Genomic DNA, 14,611 nt, shown 5'->3' on the forward strand with positions numbered 1-14,611 from the left:
CAGGCTCTCTCCTGCAGAACACAGTAGTAGGTGAGGCAATATTTATTGTTGAATACCAGAGACAGACGTACTTCTATAACAGGTAGTCTGATCCTAACAGTGATTATTCAAAAGTAAATTCTAGTGTTTTCAGTCAGGCTTCTCTCAGCATCCAAACTGATTGACAGTTTGCTCTCTTTCATGGTGCCCCAAAATTTATTGCCTGTGCAAGGCTACAAATGGTGGGACCAACCCATCGCTTGTTACATCTAGGCTGCCTCATTCCTCAGCTCCTCCTCGCTTAAGAGCTTCTTTCACTTACAGAGGCACTAAGGCTCCAACACTGGACCTGGGAGTACTAAGTACCATTAAATTCAGCAAATGTGTCTAGGATTCCATTGTAAGCCACAGGGGTAGCAGAGTGCCCACCAGAAAATGTTGGACTCAAACTCCCATCAGCCCCAGCCACTATAGCCAATGATCAAGGATGATGGGAATTGTAGTCCAACATTTTCTGGAGGGCACCACAGCTAACTCATTTGAAAGGGCTAAATTGTACTAAAAGACACCAGTCAGGCCAATTGGGCTGGTGCTAATGTTGCCACCTCCTTTGGGGACAATTCTTATAACTTTTGAATACACGTGAGACACTCAGAGGATGCAGCGCTCTTCCTCCATCTCACTCCCCTGCCTTATGTGGATCAACATTATAAGAGCTCTGCTGACACTGCAGATTCTCATAGTGCCCAAGAGCATGTCAAGATATAGGTTTGACCCAGCACAATGCATGTGACCTTTGTTTAAAAAGCTAAAAACTAAAATCCCCACAAATCGACTGTGTGGTGGAGCAGGATTTCAGGTTTTAAACTCCCAGATCAAGTACCGGTACCTGCTGCCTCAGAAGGAGCGCAACCCAGTGGCGTAGCGTGGGGGGTGCAGGGGGGGCCGGCCGCACCGGGCGCAACATCTGGGGTTAGGGCAAATCCACGGGTTAGGGGGCGCAAATCCATGGGTTAGGGGGCGCGTTAGAAGCGTCCTGTCAAAGGAAACTACGCCTCTTTGGATTGATTGGGCAGGAAGCAAAAAAAGAGGAATGGTTTCGCAAAGGCATTAATTTTGTTTTGCCTTAGGAGTCCATCTTTCTGCTTCTACCCATCCATGCACTCCTGACGAAATACGGGGCGGGCAGTATGCTCCCTGGAGACACTCATTTTCTGTCTGACAGCGCAGATTTTTGTATATTTTATTTTTACTCAAGGTAAGGGAAAGCGCATTTAATCAAAACCGGCGACTAGTTCTTTTAAATCCTACCAGAATAACGTGGTTTCCCCCACCCCCATTCCTCAAAACAAACTGCACCTTTCAACCACTCCAAATATTATTTTTTCAATAGAGAAGCAAAGAGGGGGGGAAATAAGGGGAGGGAGGGGGAAATTTTAAAAATATATAAAAAAGCTAAACGTCTCTAAAATGTCACCTGAGACACACACACAGGTTCTACCGAGATTTGAACTCGGATCGCTGGATTCAAAGTCCAGAGTGCTAACCATTACACCATAGAACCACACGGCAGCCCTGCTGGCTGAAAAGTTCTCTACTAGCACGTTCCCACGGTTCTCTTAGGTTCACATTAATGCGTATAGATTTCCGCTTCGTAATTATTATATATATATTATTGTATGGTGGGGACGACTGTGAACCTGTCATCCGATAGCTCTTAAATGTCCTTTTGTAAGACCGACAAGCTTCCGATTAGCCAACACCACCTTTTCATACGTCGCACGACAAAAATCTATCTATCTATCTATCTATCTATCTATCTATCTAAAATGGATAATCATACATTCTGAAATTATAGACGTTTTAAGCCCCTCACCCCCAGCAAAACGTTACCATTATGTAAAAGCATAAGCCTCAACATAAAGAGAAAATAATGGCGCATTCCCCTTTCTTCCTCGTTCCCCCTCCCCCCCCCAAATGTTTTCCATATTTTTTATTTATTTAAGAAACCTTTGAGTCTCTGCCACCCACCGCAGCAAAAAAAAAATAAAAATCTAGGAGGTCCACAGGTTCCACCGAGATTTGAACTCGGATCGCTGGATTCAGAGTCCAGAGTGCTAACCATTACACCATGGAACCAGTCGTCCCGAATTGGCGCTCGTTCAATACTTATTCACACTAGCCTACCAAGACCCTCTCTTAACGGAATAAGTCTTACTTTCTGCAAGGAGGGGGGGGGGGGCAACAAAGCTCCAGTACCAGAATAACTTGGATCATTTTAAACCCGCGGCGGCGGCGAATAGTCTTGATTTATGCCCCCCCCCCCGAAAAAAAAAAACATGTTAGCAGATTAGCGTCCATTTATCTCTTATCCACTTAATTCACCGTCTCCTCGGAAGTGAGCCTCCTCACGGTGTTTCCACGGGGCTTCCTGCCCAGATAAGGGGATACACAGAATCGATATATATATTGGGCAGGAAAAGGCGCCGTTATTTGGATAAGGGTAGGCGGGGTGTAAAACAAGAGGAGCGCCTCGTTTCGCTGGGAGAGAGGAAAAACTTATTTGAAAATTGTGTTTTGCCCGAAAGGGGCGACCTTTCAGGCAACCTTCTAAGCCCGGAGCTCCGTCAGGGAGCAGGAACGGACACCGCCGTCTTTGAAACAGGCGTATTAGAGCGGCGGCCATTTTGAGGCGAAGGAGACCTCGCGCTGAGGGAGGAGCCGGCGGAATCTTCCCGCCCAAACGGGACTGGCAGGCTTCAATTCCTAAAAGGGCCACAGGTTATAAAGGAAAAGACTACAGTATATAGAAAAGAGGGGGAACACCTCCAGAGAGAGAGAGAGAGGGAGGCTTTCTCTCCCTCCCCTTTGCTGCAGAAGAAAAAAGAGCAGCCTCCTAGCATGAGAAAGACTCTCGATATTACATATTTATTACTGCAAAAGCTCTTCGTGCACTGAGGCCTTCTTAATTATATGCTAGCCTCCATTAATGCCCATCAGGAGGGAAGGTGGTAACCCATTGTGACTCTGAGAAGCACTGGACTCCAGCCTGTTTTCTGGGCTTGCTGGTCAGAAGGTCTGTGGTTCGAATCCCAGCTACAGGGTGAGCGCCCATTGCTCTGTCCCAGCTCCTGCCAACCTAGCAGTTGGAAAGCACACAAATACAAGTAGATACTGTATTTTTTTCATGTATAAGACGCCCCCTATTTTTTTAAACCGAAAATAAAGAAAATGCACTATCTGTGTGTAAGATGACCCCTTATTTTAAACTTCAAAAATTTAGGGAATTATACACGGAAAAATACAGTAAATAGGTACTGCTGTGGTGGGAAGGTAAATGGCATTTCTGTTCGCTCTGGCTTCTGTCACGTTGCTCCAGAAGCAGTTTAGTCATGCTGGCCACTTGTCCTGGAAAGCTGTCTGGACAAACGCTGACTCCCTCGGCCTGCAAAGCGAGATGAGTGACGCAATCCCATAGTCGCCTTTGACTGGACTTAACCACTTAACCGTCCAGGGGTCCTTTTTTTTTTTTTAACCTTACTTACAAGGAAGACTGCTCCATGTCACAAAAGGGAGTTTCAAAGAATTTCAGAAGACAAAACCCACCCTCCTTTGCAACTGGTGTCCCCAAAACAGGAAAACTGAACAGGGCAGGGGAGGGCAGGCTTCAGGGTTGCAGGACCTGAGTTGCGTTTTCCTGGAACCCCCAGAACCACCATCTGGATCTAGGTGCAAACACTTAAAACTAAAGAACAGGGTGTCCTCTGAGCAGGTGCTAAGGACAGGAATTTGCTTTGAGTGTCCCTGACGTCACAGTCCTTCCACGCAGCAACCCTTCCTGTGATTTATTCCAACCATGTAATTTATAAGGGGAGGGGAATTGTGTTCCTCCCCGCCCCCTAAATTGGCATGCTCCTGTTTCTGCATACACAGACACAAAATGAAGCTCTCTTGGGAAGGTTTATATGGGTGGGTGACCAAGGATATTACCATTACGGTGAAGAGAAAGGCAAATAGCACCAGTTGCCCCTTACCTTCATCTTTGCTTCATGTGGGCCTCATGATTACATGGCATCAGAATACAAATCCATAGCAAAGGTACACAGAAGGTGGCCACTCTGTGCTGTGCAGGCCAAGTTCCTCCCCACAACTCTCGTATGAAGCCAAAAAGGCAACGGACGGGATTCAAACCCACACATGCAGAGCACAACGGATTTCAGTTCCATCACATTCTTCTCTTGGCCACACCAAGAACAGCTTTTCATGTTTCCCAAACAGTCCATGCTGGACAGGAGTTCTAGACATGTGGAGCAGCAGATGACTCGTAGTCCCTTCTCAGTAATAAAAACACAAACAAGGGTGAAACTGGAACCCACTTTTCGGAGGCCAGTGTATTTCCAATCCCTTGCCTTCATTGCTCGTCTACATCATAACCACAGCCAGCCACGATATCAGGATCAAATTGAGTCCATTACCCGTGGGGGTATTTGTGTTTCCTAAAGGATTTTGGAGCACATAACAAAGCAGGACAGTGTATCTATTGTATTGTATTGATCTATCTGTGATAGATCAATTTGTGAAACACTTTCCCAGAACGCGACAGATTTTAAGGAACAACATCCTGCTTTCTGACAGCAAGGAGCCCTAGAGGACTCTATTCCAGACCTGAGACACACCAGAGAGGTTCCAGGCACAAATAAGCTCTCTGAATAAGCTCTTTATCCCTCAGCTGATGTTTTCCAGTTAGCAGCAAAGCAGCAAAATAAGTTTTTAAATATATGAAACACTTCACAAATTTGTGTGCCCTCTAATATAAGAAAATATAAGAAAATATAATATAATATAATATAATATTATAATATAATATAATATAATATAATATAATATAATATAATATAATATAATATAATATAATAAATATTAATTAATATAAGTCATGCTGGCCACATGACCCAGAAGTTGTACACCGGCACCCTCGGCCAGTAAAGCAAGATGAGTGCTGCAACCCCAGTCATCCGCAACTGGACCTAATGGTCAGGGGTCCCTTTACCTTTAATATAAGAAACAAGGCTCCTTGGAAGAGTTTACCGTAAATAAGCAAGTACCCAAATATCTCCCCCTTTCAGTGAGAAGGAATGGGAAATAGAAACTGTGGAGGGGGACTGCCCCTGTCTCACACCAGGCTCTCGACTGCATCATTTTTTCATCTGGGCCCTGCACTTGTAACTCCTTCCTCTGATGGATGATGAAGTGGGGCATGCACAGCACAGAGGAGTACAGTGCAGGACCACGGACAAGGCCTCCATGATGTGCCAGTCAAGTTCTCACCCGGGAATCTCTTATGTGAAACCAAAAGGTCGACAAGGATGGGATTCGAACCCATGCGTGCACAGCACAATGGATTTCGAGTCCATCGCCTTCACCTCTCAGCCACCTTGTCCACACTGGTGGCTTTTCACAACTCCCCAATAGGCCATGTTGGGCAGGGGCTTCCAGAAAGAAGGGGCAACAGACAATTAGTCCTTCCTCCTTGCCAGTAAAAACACAAGGTTGGGATTTGAACCAACTTGCTCAGAGCATAATGGATTTCTAGTCCTTGGCATTCACCTCACAGCCACCTCTGTCTGCCCAATGGCAGGACCTCTTTGCAGCAGTGAAGTGGTTCGGGAGCTGTCCCTTAGGAATCTGTTATATAAGACCAAAAGTCTGATTAGGGAGGGATTCGAACCCATGCGTGCAGAGCACAATGGATTTCTAGTCCATCACCTTTACCTCTCAGCCATCTCATCCACACCAGCAGCTTTTCATGAGTTTCAGATAGGATGTTTTGGGCGAGGACTTGCAGAAATGGGGAGCAGCAGATGACGAAGTGGTGCACAACTTTCTCTGTACTTGTGCAGGGACCATGCTCATTTTCTGTGTGTTCTTTCAGTTTTAGTGTCACTGAAGTCCACCCAAGAACAAGCCTTCTCGGGTAGGGCAATCACCAAAAGAAATTTCACCTTTTGATGAGGAAAGGGAACAACAACCATGGACAGCCTACACCCTGACCTCTCCCAAATCTCTCCCTCCCCTTCCCCACACATAACCAACAAAAATCTAGTATGTGATGCCAGAAGACCAACAAGGGTGGGATTCGAACCCACACGTCCACAGTACAATGGATTTCAAGTCCATCGCCTTCACCTTTCAGCCACCTCGTCCATGCTTTTCATGACTTCCAAACAGGCCATGCTGGACCAGGAGTCCCAGACATGCAGGCTATCAGCCCTCCCTCGTCAGCAGCAAAACACCATGAGGGTGGAATTTGAACCTATGCAATCAGAGAGAGCGCAAAGGATTTCTAGTTGATTGCCTTCACCACTTGGCCACCTTAGACAACTGGTGCCCCAGGGTACTCGAATCCAATACAGCAGACCAACACTTCATGACAGCAGCCATGAAAAATGGTTTACAAGCTCCTATTTGCTCAGCAGGTTTGCCCAACCCTGCAGTGAGATTTCAAAGAATGGTTATATATGCACATGCGCATACATATATATGGTACGTTTCATGGATTTCCTTGTGCAAGGCCATGTTAATCTCTGTATCATTCCAACTCCTGTATATTACCAAAGTGAGCACAGAAAGCAGCCCTCTAGGAAGGGCATAAATGGGAGGTTACTCAAGGGTATTTCATCTAACAGAAAGAAAGTAGATAGCAACTATGGATATGGCCCATCTCTAGGCTCCTATTAGACCCCTTCTTCCATTGCCTTTGTTTCATTTGGACCACATGCCAGTAATTCCTTCCTTTGATAGTATAACATCGGAATACAAGTTACAGCAAAGGATGATGGGGGAGAGGTGCACTGCACAGAGCAGCAGTGGAGGTGTCAGTGCTCCGATGGCTAAGTCTATTCTATAGAGCCAAAAGACCGATGAGGGTGGGATTCGAACCCACGCGTGCAGAGCACAATGGATTTCAAGTCCATCGCCTTCACCTCTCGGCCACCTCATCGTGCGTTGTAATGAGACTTCAAAGAAATATGGATATTCTTTGTCATCCTTGCACAGGAACCACCCTAATATTGTATGCCTTGTACACCACAAGGTGATCACCGAGAAAATCAGGGAGTGCACTATTAGTGGTTTCCCTTGGGCCAGAAGCACAACTAATGTCAACAGGGAGTTGTGCCTTCAGTGTTGTGGGCCCAGGGGAGGAACAGACTTAGGGAACTGTGGGAGTTGGGGAATTTCAGTCCCCATAACTGCCTCACTGCCTCTTGTCCCCCTCCTCTCCAGCCTCTGATTCTGGACTGCTCTCTGCCACACACTCTTCCTGCTCACTAAACCTTGTTACCTCTTCAGCTTCCGACATCTCCTCTCCTCAGTCTGCTCCCTCTGACCACTCACTGTCATCTCACCACCCTGGCTCTGAACCTTCTTCCCTTGAGGATTCTCCAGCTGGTGCCTCCCAGCATTCTTCTGTGTCCAGCCAGTCCATGGCCCCTTCTTTCTTCTAACAAAGAGTTAACATCACATCTATGTGATTTATTGTTGACCAGTTCCTACACCCGCTCCTGTCGTGGGGGTGGTGGATTTGCATGGCAGAAAATTGTAGTGCATGAGGCTGGAGACTAGGCCTTTCTAATGGGCCAGCCATTGTTCTTCCCCAGGACTCCGCTGTGTGAGGCCAAAAGGCCAATAAGGATGGGATTTGAAGCCACACATACAGAATACAATGTATTTCTAGTCCATAGCCATCACCACTTGGCCACCTCACCTGTAATAGTGGCAGGACCTGTCACTCTTATAGGACTTTCGTATTCCAGCCAGCACCTGCTTGTTCATTACCTGAAGGATGATAGAGTGGTTGTGTTCTGCATCACAATACTTGTGATAGGATAGGCCAAGCTGTGGAACATTTTCTCCCCCCAAAGTTTATGGAATTTCTAAAGGGTCACCTTTCCCTAGCAGCATGGAGTACCAGGAGAGACAAACTCCAGACCCCATGAGCACCTATTAGGCAGCTTAGGCAGAAACCATGAAGCAGCTTTCTCAGCTCCCCTTCACCCAACAAGCTTTGTCTCAAGTGGCAAAACAGCTTCATGGAAAGATAAAATGTGTGGAAATGGAACACTTCAAAAAGTTCAGTATCATCCTTCGGCAGGGGCCATGCTGATCTTCTCTATTTCATTCCATTTTCATCCTTTTTGTCACTGAACTCCACACAACCACCAGTCCTCTTGGGAGAGTTTAAATGGGGAGCTACCCAAGGACATTTCACCTCACAATGAGGAGGAAAATGGGCAGCAACTATAGCCAAGGCCCATTTCCCCAGGTTTCTTTCAGGTCGCTGCTCTCTTCATCTATTTCATCTGGACACCATGCCAATAATTCCCCACCCCTACCCCTCAGCAGGGCATCAGATAGCAAGCTGAAACAAAGGATGATGGATGGAATTTATATGGCACAGAACTGTAGTGTAGAGAATGGGGTAGGATCTGACGCCTCTGTACTGCGCCAGCTATGTTCTCCAGGAATCTGCTATGGGAGACCAAAAGGCCGACGAGGGTGGGATTCGAACCCACGCGTGCAGAGCACAATGGATTTCTAGTCCATCGCCTTCACCACTCGGCCACCTCGTCTGCTGAAGCCATAGGGCTTCTTACTGCTCCAGGGCCTTTCTTATCCACTCTGAGGTTTCTTGTTCATTTCCTAAAGGATGTCACAAGTGCTAGGTCACAAAAAAAAGAGGAAGGATTCAAATGATCTATTGGAAAGGTCCAAACAAGTGCTTACCCAAACGTATCTCACCCTGAAGTTAGGAGGAAAGCAGTAACAGCGATTGAGCAATGGACCCACACTGGGCAGCACCACACCCCAGCAACCTCCCTCTTTCTTTGTCTTTGTCTCATCTGGGTCTCATGCTGGCAACTTCTCCCTCTGATTGTGTAACACTGGAATGCAAATCTCATGAAAGGATGGTTCCATTTTGGAATTTAATCCTAATATTTTGTCACTGCTATAGCTTTTTTTTTTTTTTAACAAAAGTAATCATTATTTCCAACCTTTGGAGAAAGGTAGACAAGAAATCAATGAACAAAGTTGAAAGAAGGACTTTATTTATATCACTTCTGGGTAGGGTTGCTTGATCTGAAACCTAGAAATTTGGGAAATGCAAATACATATCCTTTTCAAATATTCCTAATTGCATTCGTCATATGTTTTTCCTATTGTGTACACCTAGGAAGGTGTTTTGAGGAAGTGGATTCTCTTTTTGAAGGGAGCACATGTGCTATAAATTTAAGCTGGTGGGCCAAGAAGAAATAAAGGAAGAGGCAGTGGAGTCAGGGAAGGCCTTGTAGGGCTTGTCTCCCATTCCTACACTGGGACAGGGAAGAGGAGACAAGCACACCTCCATTATGTGCACTGTTTGGGCCCCAACAGCTGAAAGTTCTACAGCAAATGCAAGCCTAACAGCAGCCATTTTTCAGTTCGGCCCCCTCCCCTCGTTCACATGCACACACTATGTTTTCAGAATGGATGCATTCATCTCAGTTTCCTTCAAGCAGTACGTGAGGCATGCCTGTTGCTCAAACAATCTAAAAACCTCCACACACTCCCGCTACAACCAATACAAATGCAATGATATTATCCCCTGCGCAGGCATTGCTCTTGCAACTATACAGATAGTGTTTGCTCTGCTGGCATTGCAAACATGCTTTCCTGCAGTGCAGGCAGGGCTTGGGCCAGGATGTAGCACAGTGTGTACTATTATATATACAGACCTAAGCCCAAAATCAGTGCAAGTGCAACCATGCTTGTAACTGACCACCTCTTGTTTTTCCTTCCAACATTGTCCTCTAATAATTACCCCAGCTCTGCTACAATTGAACTTTACAAAAAGTCTCCTCTTTTTAAATGCACCACGGGCTAACACAAAACATGAGCGAACATGTTTTTGACCTTGCTATGCTCATTTTTAAGTATTTACTATCCATTTAAGTTATTATTACATTAGTATCCCACCTTTCCTCCAAGGAGCTCAAGGTTGTGTAAATGGTTCTCCCCCTTCCCATTTTATCCTTACAGATTAGGTAGTTTCTCATTAAATTGCAAACAAAATTGAATTCTCCCTCATCCCTATTTGGGGCTTCAAAAATCATCCGGTTGCCCTAAAACCTGGAGATGTACAGATTTCTCTATTTCAAAACAAAGAATGCTTCCCTGCTTACCCAGTGTTTCCATAATTCTTTACAGTTACAAGTTATCAGAATCAACCCTACTTGAAGCTATTGAAATAATCTTGGGGTTTTTAAGTTGGAAGAGGGATAGGTAAATGTCAGGGAACTGCCATCGGAAGGACAGGAGGTGCAAAGGCTCCCTCAGGTTGAAAGAGACGGAGCAGCTGAAGAGGGAACCAGTAGGGGGCGAGCAGGAACTTCCAGGGAAAGTGAGTCGGAGGGGTGGCTCAGAGACGTTTCCAGCGAAAACAGTGGAGAGGTCTCAGGACCTCCTATAGGGACACCCACGCCTCGCCGGAAACTGTCACGCAGAGAGTCCAGAAGACGTGTTTCCGTGAAAGAGCTTTTATGTTGGAAACGTTTCCGAAAGCAACCACTTTCGGATACTACTAGCGATTGACGCAGCCATGCCGGAGGGGCTCCGTCACAGGCAGAGGTTTGAAAACCTGATCAAACTCTGAGGGACTTGCATTTTACGCACAAGCAGCTCATCATCCCACCACAGCAATCCGAAAGTCCCTGAAAGCCAGCTTGTGCAAGCAGCGGCATCATGAGCGACCCAGCCGGAACCGGAGGAGCAGGAGCAGCTGGAGGAGGTCCAAGCCTGGAAGAAAGGTACAGGGCGTTGGAGATCCAGCTGGCCATGCAAACGGCGAGGCTTGAGGAGAGGAGGGCTCAGGATGCAGAAAAGGGAAAGGAGAACGTTGGAGGGAACTGCGCATTCCGGACATTCCAGAGCCACCTTTCCCGCCGGCAGAGCCGATGGAAGTTGGAACAGCGCGGGCGCGCGCAGTTTCAAATCCCAGTGAAGGGCGGAAGAAGGAGGGAAAGAGCGCCAAGAAATGTTATCTCTGCCAACAGCCAGGGCACTTTGCCAGAGTCTGCCCACAAAGAAAGGAATGGCAAGGGATGGCAGGAGCTGTGGGGGAAAGGGAGGAGGAAAACAAGGAGCAAGTAAAAGCCAACGCCTGGCTGCCACCGTCGGGGCACAGCAGCCAGGCCAAAGAGCAGTGAAAGTGCCCACGCCAGAACCACCCAGACCTGCTTTAGTGATAGAAGTGTCACTAGAGCTGCCAAATGGACACCCCCTACAGGTCAAGGCGCTTTTGGATTCAGGCAGCTCCTGTAATTTTATGAGTAAGGAGTTTGCAGCTGAGCACCAGATACAGACCATCCCTTTAAGTAATCCCTTGCAGGTGACCACGATTGATGGCAGAGAGCTGTTGGGAGGAGAAGTTAGCCAACAGACTGTCCCGATGATAATGAGGGTGGCAAGGCACACCGAACGGATAGCGTTTAATGTGGCCACCTTGGGAGGAGCTCCCATCATTTTGGGGATGAGCTGGCTGGCGCTACACGATCCGCTAGTGGGCTGGCATCAGAGGGTGGTCTCCTTTGGGTCAGCGCATTGCCTAGAACACTGCAAGCAGGGGAGGGTTCAGGGCGGAGACAGAGTCACCCTAGCCGGGATGGAAGTAATGGGCAGAGGGAAGGTGCCCCCGCAATACGCAGATCTGAGCAACGTATTCAGCGAAAGGGAAGCAGACAAACTGCCGCCGCATAGACCCTTTGACTGTCAAATCAACCTACTCCCTGGGGCCCAACTCCCAGTGGGCAAGCTGTACGCCATGTCCGACAGGGAGATGCAGGAGCTGAGGGAGTTCATTGACAAAAACCTGAAGCGAGGTTTCATCAGAGAGTCCCGAGCGGTGGGGGGCAGCCCAGTGTTTTTTGTGGACAAAAAAAACACAGATAAGCCGAGACTTGTGTGTGACTTCAGGGCCTTGAATGCAGTGTCGGAACCCCTGGCTTTCCCTATGCCCCGAATTGATGACATTTTGACCAGGGTAAGGAAGGGAAAGATTTTTACAAAGCTGGACCTGCGGGGGGCGTACAATCTGATACGCATAAGGAAGGGAGATGAATGGAAGACCACCATGTTCACCCCTTTGGGAGCCTTTGAATACCTCGTTATGCCCTTCGGTCTACAAGGAGGCTCCGCGTGCTTTCAAGCGTTTATTAACCACGTTCTGGGGCCTTTGCTCTACAAGAACTGTGTGGCCTTTTTAGACGACGTGTTGGTGTATTCGGAGGATGAGGAGCAGCATGTGAGGGACGTTCGAGAAGTGTTGGGCAGGCTGCAAGCCAACCAGCTGTGGGTGAAACTGGAGAAGTGCCAGTTTCATACCAAGGAGGTGGAATTCCTGGGGTACCGCTTGTCAGACAAGGGATTGGCCATGGATCCAGGCAAGGTCCAAGCGGTACTGGAATGGAAGACACCGAAGACCAAGAAGGATGTGCAAAGATTCTTGGGGTTTGGGAACTTTTATCGGAAGTTCATCAAGAACTTTGCCCACTTGACGGCGCCCATCACCGACTGCCTCAGCAGCAAGAAGAAATTTGTTTGGACGGCGGAGGCGGAGCGAGCATTTGAAGAACTGAAAAGGGCTTTCGCCTCGGAAGAACAACTTCTGCATGTGGATTTACGAAAACCCATGAGAGTGGAAACCGATGCGTCCGACCGGGCGGTAGGGGCGGTACTTCTTCAACCGGGGAGGAGTATGTCAGAGTGGAGACCGTGTGCCTTCTTCTCGCGGAAGCTGAATAAATCCGAGAGGAACTACACGGTGTATGACAGGGAACTACTTGCCATTCACGAAGCGTTCCGGAGGTGGAGACATTTATTAATTGGGGCACAACACAAGGTGCAAGTGTGCACCGACCACAAGAATTTAGAGTATTGGAGAACAGCTCGAGTGCTCAACCAACGACAAGTGAGATGGGCACAGGAATTCTCTAAATTCAACTTTGAAATTTGTTATGTGCCAGGTCCAGAAAACGTCAGGGCGGACGCTCTCTCCCGCAAACCAGAGTATTGGGAGGGGGAGGGGGCGATTGAAGAGAGACATGTCATCCCTGAGGACCGCTGGGTGTGTGGGGCGGCGCTGGTGGGGCAACGAGAACTGGTAGAGGAAACGGAAAATGATGAATATGCCCAGGATAAGCTCAGAGGACTCAGGGGGGAGGGCGAGAGCCCCGAAGGTTTTGAGGAAAGAAATGGGGCATTGTATTACAAAGGGGCACTGTATATACCCGAAGGTGAATTGAGGGGGAGAGTACTCAAGCAGTTGCACGATAGCCCCACGGCGGGACATTTTGGGCAACACAAGACCATGTGGTTGGTTACCAGGGAATTCTGGTGGCCCAAGGTGAGGGAAGATGTAAGGGAGTATGTAAGAGGGTGTGACCAATGTCAGCGAGCCAAAGGGGAAAGACGGGCGCCGGCAGGGTTATTAGAACCATTACCCACACCAGAACGGCCTTGGGAAGCGGTATCAATAGATTTTATGACGGATCTGCCGAAGTCCAAGGGGAAAACAGCCATCATGGTAGTAGTAGACCTGTTAACAAAGATGTGCCACTTTGTAGCATGCTCACATGCAGTCACAGCGGAAGAAACAGCGAAGTTGTTTGTAGAACACATCTTTAGGTTGCACGGGGCTCCCTTGAGGGTGATCTCAGACCGCGGCAAACAATTTACTTCCAGGTTCTGGAGGAAGCTCATGAGCTTGCTGCACGTGGAAGTCAATTTTTCAACGGCCCGGCACCCTGAAACCAACGGGCAGGCGGAAAGAGCAAATGGCATTCTTCAACAATATCTGAGGTGTTATGTCAATGACAGAGAGAACGATTGGGTCGAAAAGTTGGCGCTGGCAGAATTTGCCTACAATAATGCGGAGAATGTGTCCACAGGGATGAGCCCCTTTTTGGCTAATTACGGGTGTCACCCCAGGGCATTTCCAGGGGAGGGAGGGGAGAGATGGAGCGTTCCAGCGGCTGAACATTTTGTAGAAGAGATGGAAGCGATCCATCATCAGCTCCAGCTCAACTTAGAAAGGGCCAAGGCACAATATAAGAAGCAGGCAGACAAGAACAGAAGGGAAGGTGAAACCATAAGGGTGGGGGATCAAGTGTGGCTGTCAACCCAAGGGTTGCCGTTCAAAGGGGGTTGTAAGAAATTGAGGCCCAGAAGATTGGGACCCTTTGAGGTCATTCAGCAGGTCAACCCGGTGGCTTTCAAACTCCGGTTACCCAACCACATGAAATTGCACCCAGTGTTCCACAGGTCGTTACTGTCACCATACAGGGGGGGACGTGAAGGGGAGCACGTCAGGGGACCAGCCTTGGAAGAGAGGGAACGCAGCAACCATGTAGCGGAAATCCTCGATTCCAGGTGGAAGGGAAATCAGGTAGAGTATTTGGTGGCGTGGGAAGGGGAACCGGAGTCAGAAAACACCTGGGTGACTGCAGGGGAGGTCAATGACGAGGTTTTAACAGAAACGTTCCACCAAAGATTCCCTAGGAAACCACAGCCGGTAGAAAGGTTTAGGAGGGAGTACTTC

The 14,611-nt window shown here is 47.9% G+C and overlaps 7 non-coding genes across 7 annotated transcripts; all 7 read right to left on the reverse strand.

Annotated features, from left to right (window-relative positions):
• Window positions 1-1,471: 1,471 nt before the first annotated feature.
• Window positions 1,472-1,543, reverse strand: TRNAQ-UUG (transfer RNA glutamine (anticodon UUG)). Its single transcript has one exon. It is a non-coding gene; the product is annotated as a tRNA-Gln (tRNA).
• Window positions 1,544-2,046: 503 nt separating this feature from the next.
• Window positions 2,047-2,118, reverse strand: TRNAQ-CUG (transfer RNA glutamine (anticodon CUG)). The gene has a single exon. It is a non-coding gene; the product is annotated as a tRNA-Gln (tRNA).
• Window positions 2,119-5,337: 3,219 nt separating this feature from the next.
• Window positions 5,338-5,419, reverse strand: TRNAS-CGA (transfer RNA serine (anticodon CGA)). The gene has a single exon. It is a non-coding gene; the product is annotated as a tRNA-Ser (tRNA).
• A 681-nt stretch (window positions 5,420-6,100) lies between these two features.
• TRNAS-UGA (transfer RNA serine (anticodon UGA)) lies at window positions 6,101-6,182 on the reverse strand. Its single transcript has one exon. It is a non-coding gene; the product is annotated as a tRNA-Ser (tRNA).
• A 715-nt stretch (window positions 6,183-6,897) lies between these two features.
• On the reverse strand, window positions 6,898-6,979 carry TRNAS-UGA (transfer RNA serine (anticodon UGA)). The gene has a single exon. It is a non-coding gene; the product is annotated as a tRNA-Ser (tRNA).
• A 1,107-nt stretch (window positions 6,980-8,086) lies between these two features.
• LOC114593104 (U6 spliceosomal RNA) lies at window positions 8,087-8,195 on the reverse strand. Its single transcript, XR_003705599.2, has one exon. It is a non-coding gene; the product is annotated as a U6 spliceosomal RNA (small nuclear RNA).
• Window positions 8,196-8,527: 332 nt separating this feature from the next.
• TRNAS-AGA (transfer RNA serine (anticodon AGA)) lies at window positions 8,528-8,609 on the reverse strand. The gene has a single exon. It is a non-coding gene; the product is annotated as a tRNA-Ser (tRNA).
• Between the last annotated feature and the right edge of the window lie 6,002 nt (window positions 8,610-14,611).

Source organism: Podarcis muralis, chromosome 2, assembly GCF_964188315.1.
Source record: "Podarcis muralis chromosome 2, rPodMur119.hap1.1, whole genome shotgun sequence".
NCBI lineage: Eukaryota > Metazoa > Chordata > Lepidosauria > Squamata > Lacertidae > Podarcis > Podarcis muralis.